Source organism: Camelina sativa, chromosome 18, assembly GCF_030686135.1.
Source record: "Camelina sativa cultivar CO46 ecotype springtype chromosome 18, ASM3068613v1".
NCBI classification, from domain to species: domain Eukaryota; kingdom Viridiplantae; phylum Streptophyta; class Magnoliopsida; order Brassicales; family Brassicaceae; genus Camelina; species Camelina sativa.
In genome coordinates, this window is record NC_141897.1 from 779,656 (window position 1) to 790,131 (window position 10,476).

At 45.9% G+C, this 10,476-nt stretch overlaps 1 long non-coding RNA gene across 1 annotated transcript; it reads left to right on the forward strand.

Annotated features, from left to right (window-relative positions):
* Window positions 1-589: 589 nt before the first annotated feature.
* LOC147921304 (uncharacterized) lies at window positions 590-3,140 on the forward strand. The gene is made up of 2 exons (XR_015589392.1): window positions 590-2,706; window positions 2,799-3,140. It is a non-coding gene; the product is annotated as an uncharacterized LOC147921304 (long non-coding RNA).
* Window positions 3,141-10,476: the final 7,336 nt, after the last annotated feature.

The following is a 10,476-nucleotide window of genomic DNA, read 5'->3' on the forward strand; positions in this document are numbered from 1 at the left end:
TCTCTGTCTATCTATAACATATAATGTTTACCAATCATAACAAAAATTTCAAACCTCACATCACTAAATAGTCTAGATTCGTGTTGTTTGAACTTGCGTTGGTCAAATTGTTAAATTTCATTATAATTTATTGTAAGAATATCTTCAATGGTGTTCTATTTTTTCCTCTATAATAGAGGTGAATTTTATTTTAATCCATCTCTATTTTTACCTCTAAAATAGAGATGGCTATTTTTCTTCTATTTATAAAAAAACTCTATTTTTTTCTATAAAGGGTTTTTCTATAAATAGAGGAACTCTATAATATAGATGAGAATAGAGGTGGTTAGATAAAATTCACTTCTATTATAAAGATCGCTATTATAAAAAAAAAATAGGAAAAACCATTATATATAGTCTAAGTAACTAATTGAAGAACTTTTTGACCATTATTAATTGGGAATCATTTAATATGGTTCGTGGACCACGGAACAACGTGAACCCAAAAGCCGCCACGTACAAACTTAAACCACTAACTTTCCCTGTTGAACGTTTCCCCCAACTTTTCCAGATCAGATATAAGCCCAGGAGTAGGCCTAACATCAGTTTTGTGTCACTAGATTACTACTAATCTTTTTTATTTGGATTTCCTTTCAATATCTAATATCTTTTGCCACTTTCTTTTTCTAACCTCTTTTATGTTTTGTTTTAATAAAATATAAAATTTATTCTAAAAAAAGTAGTTTTTACATCAAATGCAACTTATAGTTAAAGAGTTTTGAAAAGAGAATATAAGTGGTGATTACAGAGCTGATAACAAAAGGAGGTGCTATTGCAGTCCTTCAACGTGTGTCCAGCCACTTCTCAAAGCAGCGTGTGAGTTTCCCTCCATCATGGAGCATAAGCAGCCTGTTCCGGACCTGCATGTCCATATGTTTAAGAAGCTGAGCAGAGGACATCGGTGTTTCTCCATGACGGCGCCGATTTCGTTCTTGCCAAATAGAATATATCAAGGTCTGAAACGCATATCGAAGTAAAAACAGAGTAGTATGCCCCAAGGAAGTGTCTACAAGGAGAGTCAAGTTATTGTCCCAATTCGTAGAGAACTTTGATGAGAGTAACTTAGATATCAAATCTGTCCAAACTGTTGATGAGTAAGGACAAGTAAAAAGAGGTGGTTGCGGCTTTCTTGTGTTGTACTGCAGAGAGAGCAAGAGGCGTCTACCCGCAAATTCCAACCCAACATACGATCCCCCGTTGCCAACCGGTTCAAAGTGGCTAACCAGACCATAAAAGAAAACTTGGGAGTGGCCTGTGAGAACCATATACCAGCCGCCCAAATTTTTCTCTGTCGAGCGATCCTAATATGATCCCAAGTGTCCTTTGTGATGAATTTGATCTCCCTTACCTCTCCAAAGGACCACATCCTCTGTATCCAGTAGTTCTCGGTTACGAACTGTCATGATAGCTGTCTCCATTTGATTCAAATAGTCTACTCGTTGGTGTCTAGGCCAGTGAGTGAGTGCCTCCTCAACAGTTGCCTGAAGACCAATCCCCATATCGATACTTCCCCGCGGTCCTGCAATGTTAAATAAACATCCTATTGGCGACCAATTATCATACCAGAAAGAGATGTGCTCTCCATTCTTGACCTCATACCGAACAAAGTCCACAACTAAGGCTCGATATTTGAGTAATTTCGCCACATCCAAGAACCAGAGGGAGTGTTATCTTTGAGGGCCCAAAAGGAACCCTTCTTGAGTAAATATGTCCGCAGCCAGCCCACTCATAAAGAGTTCGACGCCAATATTCTCCAGATGAGCTTTAGACAGCTCACCGTATTCATTTCTAACAAAGAACGCAGGCCCAGTCAACCCTCCTCCTTCGGTAGACATACATCATCCCATGAAACTTTGGCTTTCTTAGTGTTAAGAGCAGGGCCAGACCACAGAAGAGCACATACTGTCTATCTCCTTAATGCAGGCTTTTGGTAAGCGGAACGCTGACATCCAAAAGTTGGTGAGATTGTGAATAACTGAACTGATCAGTTGGAGGCGCTCGGTGAAAGATAAATATCTCCCTGTCCAGCTGCTAAACTTATCTCTGATGCGTTCTAGTAAGGGTGTATAGTCCGAAGTTGACATACGCTTGGTTAAAAGAGGTAAATCAAGGTATAAGACAGGGAGAGTTCCTTATGCAAATGGAAATGAGGTTAGTATGGCCTCTCTATCTCCTTCTGTGACTCCAGCCATGTATAATGTAGACTTCTCTAGGCTAATATTCAGTCCTGAGAAGCCTGCAAAATCATGAAAGACCTGAAGAATTCCCTCAATAGAAGTTTTAGCTCCATCAGTAAAAACCAATAAATCATCAGCAAAACACAAATGTGTGAGACATATGTTCTTGCATCGAGGATGATAGCCAATTCGCCTCTCGTTTACCGCTTTATCAAGCAGTGCAGATAGTAGTTGCATACAAATAACAAAGAGATAGGGGGATAAGGAGCAACCTTGTCTCAATCCTCTCTCACTGCGAAAGAGTTCGGACAACTCCCTATTCACCTGAACTGAAAAGGATGCAGTGGTAATGCAGAGTTCAATCCATTTGACAAACTTGTGCGGGATATTCAAGGTGTGGAGTATTGATCAAGAAAGTCCATTGGACAGAATCAAATGCCTTGGAGATGTCAATCTTTATGGCTGTTCTAGGTGACACCGTATCCTTATGGTAATCAACAACTAGCTTAAATGCTAGAAGCACATTCTCCATTAAAAGCCTGTCTTTTACGAAAGCTGATTGGTTTGGGATTATAAATGCAGGAAGTAACTGTTGTACCCACGATTCGTCATCTCGGATAACAGGCAGAGGGCCTGGGCCGGGCACGCTAAACGGGCCAAAGGTGTAGCACTGGTCGGCCCATCAGGCCTAGAGAGAGGAAGAGAGCGCGGAGAGGCGTCATATTAATCAGCTCGCAGCTCGAGCTCGGTCAAAAATTCTGGAATTCAAGTGGATTAATTAGGACGCGAGAATCATGTAAAATTAATTACGCATTAATTGGGTAATTAATTTGTCTGTATAAATATGTAAGGGGGGAGTCTTTGAAAAGGATCAAACATTTTTTGGTTCTCGGGCAGTAATATACAATTTTAGCATTCAAAACACTCCTTCTCAGTTCGGAACTCTTAACGGTGATAAGCTCCTCCTCACATAAATCAGTTCGGCGGGAGAGAACACTTCTCACTCTCCACATTTGGCGCTAGAGAGAGGGGAATTTATCACCTATACTCTTACTAGTTCCGAACCCACTTCATCCAAACACCGCTATGGCTACCGATTCTTCCAATCAGGTAACTCTGGAGGCTATCCAGAAACATTTGCAGGAATTGTCTGAGAAGTCCGACCGCCAGCAAGCAGCCTTGGCCGCTCTCACCGAGCGTTTTGACAGCCTGGAGGGATAGGTCTCCACCCATTTAGAGGCAATCACTACGTCAATAGCCGACCTCTCAGCCTCTCACCGCGCATACGCCGATCGGGTCGATCTCCTGTCTTCCGATCAAAACCCTCGCCGACGTGCTCTGGACTTCACTGGCGTTATTCCGCCTCTCACCACGCAGCCTGCAGCAGCGAACTCTACTCTGGGAAATACTTTCCCACACCAGCTAAGTACTCAAGCAGTGCTAGCGCTGGTCGGCGATAGCAACACTCCGGTTCAGCTCGATATTGCTGGATCCTCCGAAGTCCCAGTTCGCCTCCCTCCCCCTGTGGGCGGAAACACTTCGACTACTGGTTACGTCACCAATCCCGAGATCTTCCGCATGCAGAGCGAAATCCGGGACATGCGGTCTGTGATGCATAGTGCAACCACTTCAGCTCCGGATATTTTCCGAGTGATCGAGGAGTCAAAGCGAACTCCTTTCTCCGACCAAGTAGCCCGAGTCCGCATCATAGATACTGGCAAAATTAAGTTCTCGAGCTACAAGGGAAAGGGAGATCCAACTAGTCATCTTAAGGCTTTCCTGTTAACAGCTAGCCGCGTAGACCTCGAACCTCATGAAGCAGACGCTGGGTACTGCAAGTTGTTCGTAGAGACGTTTTGCGGACCGACTTTACTTTGGTTCGCATCTTTAGCAGCCGGCTCCATAAACAACTTCACGGAGCTGTCGACCTCTTTCATTAAGCAGTATTCTAGCTTAATCGAAACCGCGGTAACAGACGCTCAGCTTTGGAACTTGAGCCAAAATGCCGGAGAGTCTCTCTGGTCGTATATAACAAAGTTCAAGGAAATCCAGGTTCAGATTCCCGGACTCTCGGACTCGACTATTCTGGCTGCGCTAAAAAATGGCCTCTGGCACGAATCTCGTTTCCGCGAAGAGCTAACCGTAAACAGGTTCCCAACCATTCAGGACGCCTTACACCGGGCTTCAAACTGGATAATTGTAGAGGAAGACAAGGCTGCCGCCGCATTGAAACATAAAGTTCGAAGCACCCGCTAAAAAGGCTCCACCTTCGACTCCGAAGTCCGGACCTGGCACATTCGCAGTCAATCAATCTCCCAAGAAGAATTCTCCAAAGAGTTCGCCATCCAAACCTCCATTTTCACCACGTTCCAAAAGTGGAGTACTCCCAAGTAACAAATGTGTCCGAGATGAGGATACGTACTGCGAGCTCCACAAAACCAATAGCCACTCCACTCGTGACTGCAAGAAACTGATGCACCTTCTCGCAGAAAAGTACGTGGCAAGAGAGATGCCGAATGTAACAATCGAGGAGTTGGAGCAGAAGACAACCCCCGAGGTGGACGGAGACGCTCCACCTTCGAAGAAGCCGAAACAGTTAGATGGCAGCGGAGCCCCCGAGAAAAGAATAGACGTCATAATGGGGGGATCGCGCCTTTTTCGAAACTCCATCACTGCAAGCAAATACCATCAGCGGAAGCTCACTAGCCCTCAGCCGAAGCAAGCTAAGGAAACCGAGGCACTAGACACTCCGCACGACGATGCACTCGTCATATCGCTAGACGTGGCGAACCACGAAGTGTGCTAGATCCTAATAGATACTGGGAGTTCGGTAGATTTGATATTCCTCGAGACGTTTGCTAGAATGGGTATCGGGAGAGAGCACATTATGGGACCGCCCTCACCTTTGGTTTCGTTCACGAGTGAGACATCGATGTCATTGGGCACAATAACACTATCGGTGTCCACTCAAGGAGTGGTAAAAATGGTGGAGTTCATGGTCTTTGACCGACCTGCAGCCTATAACATTATTATGGGAACACCTTGGCTCTATCAGATGAAGGCAGTAACCTCGACGTACCATTAGTGCATCAAATTTCCAACCCCGCAAGGAGTTCGAGAGATTCTAGGGAGCCAAAAGACTGCAAGGAGCTGCTACCTCGCAAGTCACAAGCTCCTGGTTCAATAGCAACCACAGCTCGAGGTCCCGAAGAACCCAGTTCGGAAGCAATTAAAAGGCGACCTTACTGAGCCCATTTTCATCAACGATAAGTTTCCAGATCAGGAAATCAAGATCGGAGTTGGGTTGGATGACGAGCTCTGCGTCAGTTTGGTAACCTTTCTGAAAGAAAATATGACCACCTTTGCGTGGTCCGTAGATGAAATGCCCGGGATCAGTCCGGAGGTAATCTCACACGAGCTAAATGTAGATCCGCCGTTCAGACCAGTAAAGCAGAAACGAAGGAAACTGGGCCCAAAACGGGCTGAAATTGTTAACAAAGAAGTAGACCGCTTACTAAGTGCAGGGCAAATACGCGAAGTAAAGTACCCTGAGTGGCTCGCAAATACAGTAGTGGTAAAGAAGAAGAACGGGAAGTCGCGAGTTTGCGTCGATTTTACCGACCTGAATAAAGCATGTCCTAAGGATAGTTTGCCACTTCCGCACATCAATAGGCTAGTCGAGTCCACTTCGGGCCACGAACTGATGTCCTTCAGGGATGCTTTTTCTGGTTACAACCAAATCCTTATGAACCCGGATGACCAGGAAAAGACCGCATTCATTACGGACCGTGGGATTTACTATTAGAAGGTGATGCCTTTTGGGTTAAAGAACGCCGGCGCAACCTACCAGAGGCTAGTAAACCAAATGTTCGAGCACGAGCTCGGAAAAACCATGGAAGTTTACATTGACGACATGTTGTTAAAATCTATTAAAGTGAGCTCGCATCTCGCGGATTTGAAAGTTTGCTTCGACATCTTGAACCAGTTCGGGATGAAGCTTAACCCCACAAAGTGCACCTTTGCAGTCCCATCAGGAGAGTTCCTGGAATACATCGTTACAGAACGAGGAATTGAAGCAAACCCGAGGCAAATTAATGCTTTCTTGTCAATGAGTTCTCCTAGGACTTTACGCGAAGTGCAACGTCTTAATGGACGGATCGCCGCCCTCAACCGCTTCATCTCCCGGTCTACAGACAAGTGCCTCCCGTTCTACCAGTTGTTGAGGAAAGGGGGGAAGAACTTCATATGGGATACGAAATGCGAAGAAGCATTCGCTCAACTGAAAGCTTACCTTTCTGAACCTCCGGTCTTGGCTAAACCTGAGTTCGAAGAGCCACTTTTCCTTTACGTAACTGTTTCTGACAGCACAGTAAGTGGAGTCTTGGTTCGGGAAGAAAGGGGGGAGCAGGGACCTTACTTTCAGTCTCATACAATCAAAATCCTAACGACGCAACCACTTCGGACGGTGTTGCATAGTCCAAGCCAGTCTGGGAGATTAGCTAAATGGTCTGTCAAGCTGAGTGAATACGACATCGAGTTCCGGACTCGAACCTGTGCTAAGGCACAAGTGCTGGCAGACTTCCTGATCGAACTCCCACTAGCCTCTACGGTCTATGACAATATCGAGGTCCCATGGACATTGCATGTAGATGGAGCATCTTCCAGATCGGGAGCAGGAATTGGGGTCCGTCTCACTTCTCCTACTGGAGAAATAGTCGAGCAGTCATTTCGCTTGGCTTTCAGTGCATCAAACAATGAAGCCGAATATGAGTCCTTCCTCGCTGGCTTACGCCTCGCAGTAGGGATAGGTGTCCAAAAGCTCCGAGCTTTCTGCGATTCGCAGGTGGTCACCAACCAGTTCCTAGGAGCATACGAGACTATGGATGGGCGTATGGAGGTTTATTTATCCGCAGCTCGGGAATTAGTAACTAAGTTCGAGGATTTTGAAATCACTAAGATCCCACGAAGTGAAAATTCCGCTGCGGACGCCTTAGCAGCTCTGGCGTCAACTTTGGATCCTGCAATGACAAGAATCATCCCGTCGAAGTCATCGAGTTTCCTAGTATTCGACTAGAGAGCTCAAACGTAGTCACCCGGGCGAACAAAAAACAATTGGCTGCTGAGGAGGCAGCTTGCATGGCAGCTTCGGATTTTTTGCCGCAGAAGGACTCCGCTCCCGTCATGCCTCCGGTCGAGCAAGAAGCAAATCAAACTCCGGAAACATCAAGCTCACCAGTCGACGACCAGGCTATTATCCCGCACTCCACTTTGGGCAGTACGAGCACTAACAATTGGGGGGCAGGAGACTGGCGGAACCCGATCTGGGCTTACTTGGAAAAAGGGGAACTCCCAGCCGACAAACGGGCAGCCAGGAAACTCAAAATTGTTAGTGCACGGTATTGCATCTACAACGGAGTACTCCTACGCCGAAGTGCAGCTGGTCCCTATCTAACATGTGTTGCTGGTAAGGAGCCCGCGATGCTGATGCGAGCTGTTCACGACGGTCCCAATGGGAATCACTCTGGAGGACGGACTCTGGCCTTCAAAATTAAAAGGCAAGACTATTTCTGGCCTACTATGGTTACAGACTGCGAAAACTATTCTCAAACTTGTGAGAAATGTCAAAAGCATGCCCCGTCAATCCATCAACCTACCGAGCTCCTATCGTCGGTATCCGCACCTTACCCATTCATGAGGTGGTCCATGGACATCATTGGCCCTTTACATCGGGGACCAGGAGGAGTTTAGTACGTGCTCACTCTTACTGACTATTTCTCCAAGTGGGAGAAGCAGCGGCCTACGCGAAAGTAACGAGTGAAGTAGAGCATTTCATGCTAAAAAGTATAATCTATCGCTACGGCGTCCCTCACGAAATTGTCACCGACAATGGTCCGCAGTTCATCTCCTCGCAGTTCGAAGGGTTTTGCGCGAAATGGAAGATTCGGCTCAATAAGTCAACTCCTTGTTACCCGCAAGGTAATGGACAAGCCGAGGCGATGAATAAGGTCATACTAGCTAACTTGAAGAAACGGCTCGATTCTCCCAAAGGGCGCTGGCCGGACGAGCTACAGGGCGTTCTTTGGGGAATCCGAACAACACCCCGCCGGACCACTAATGAAACACCTTTTTCCCTTGTTTACGGAGTCGATGCCGTAGTCTCATCCGACATAGAGGTTCCTGGAGTCCGTACCTCGCTAAACCAACTCCGAGCTGAGGAGAATGAGGAATTTTTACAGGATATCCTCGATACTATCAATGAGCGTCGGGATCAGGCCTTAGTTCGGATCCAGAACTACCAGAACGCAGTAGCCCGCTATTATAATTCTAAAATCCGAGGTGGGCCCTTGGCGGTTGGCGACCTAGTCCTTCGAAAGGTCTACGAAAACACCGAGGAGCTCAATGCAGGGAAGCTGGGAATCAACTGGGAAGGACCGTACAGGATTACTCGCTAAATCCGAAATGGAGTTTATCAGCTCGAGGATTCAAAGGGAAAACCAGTTCCGAGGTCCTGGAACTCTTTACATCTTAAACTCTTTTACGGTTAATTTCATTGTATCGAACTACGTTTAGCTTGATCCCGATAAGGATACGTAGGCAGCCCGTTTCGGGTCCAGTTATCCATATTAATAAAATCAAAAGTTTCCGAAACTTTTTATGAACAGTGGTTCACAAACGCTTAAAAAAAAAAAAAAACCGAAGTTCAACTTCAAGAATCAAAATCGATTAAAACCGAGGTTCAACTTCGCGAATTCTAAAATGAAGTACTCACACTTCGTACCCAGCTTTACTTATCAAATTAAAGCTGAGGTTTAATTTCGCGAACTCTAGTCTAAACCGAAGTAATCACACTTCGTACCCAGCTTTACTTATCAAGTTAAAGCTGAGGTTTAATTTCGTGAACTCTAGTCTAAACCGAAGTAATCACACTTCGTACCCAGCTTTACTTATCAAGTTAAAGCTGAGGTTTAATTTCGCGAACTCTAGTCTAAACCGAAGTAATCACACTTCGTACCCAGCTTTACTTATCAAGTTAAAGCTGAGGTTTAATTTCGCGAACTCTAGTCTAAACCGAAGTACTCACACTTCGTACCCAACTTTACTTATCAAATTAAAGCTGAGGTTTAATTTCGCGAACTCTAGTCTAAACCGAAGTACTTACACTTCGTACCCAGCTTTACTTATCAAATTAAAGCTGAGGTTTAATTTCGCGACCTCAAGCCTAAACCGAAGTATTCATTTTGTACTCAGTTTTAAAATTAAGGTTTGATTTCGTGAACTCTAGAACCAAAGTTCATACTTCGTACTCAGTTTTATTTTTCATTAGAAACTGAGGTTAAATTTCACGAAATCTAATCAAAACCGAAGTCCTCACTTCGCACTTATTTCGCTCGTATCAGTTAAAACCAAAGTTTGCAGAAGGTAAAAATTCTTTGTCCCAAAATACGCGAGTACGAAGTGGTCACCACGACCCATAAACTCCGAAATAAGTTCAAAAAGAAAACAACAAACGGGGGGGGGGCAACTTCTGCCAAGACAACCCCGGGATAAAAACTATTGAGTAGGGAGAGGAGGATCCGATGCCACTTCGGAGAGGACCAAGTCCATCTCTGCAAGCTCCGCCTCCGACCTGGTATTCGCCAAGAAGTCGTCCATCCCCTGCTTCGACATTTGTCCGAGATTAGTGCCGGACTCGTCGATTGTGACGCTCAAAGGATGTTCGTCGCACAAAAGCTCGGGCGTATCCATCAAAAGGTCCAAAAATGCAGAAAGGTCGAGGTCACGGGGAGTTACCTGCGAAACCTTTCTGTCAGCCTCCTCCTCATCAGCTCTCAGAAGTCCGAGCTCAGCTTCCATATCTTGGATCTCTCCCCTAGAGATCTCCTCGACCAGCATCCGGTTAGCCCTAATCTCAGCGGCTCGGATATTGGCCGGAGCTAGCTTCTCCCTCTCCTCGAAAGTGATCCTCACTTCCTCAACCAAGGGGCGAAGAGCTCGCCTCATTGCCTGCCTCTCCTCCCTCTGTACCCTTTCAATTTTGCAACTGTTGCCAGCCTCCAGAAGTTAATTACGGAGCTCGATTTCGTGCAGCCTGTTCTTCGCCGCCTTTGCATTTTCAGCAACCTCAAAGTAAAGGTCCCCCGCCTTCTTCAATTTGTCCCGGAGGTCTTCATTGGCAACCCTGAGATCAAGCACCTCTACCTCAACTCTCTTCATCCGAGCTCGGATCTGTTCGGCCTTCGCCACGGTGTCGGCATTTTCG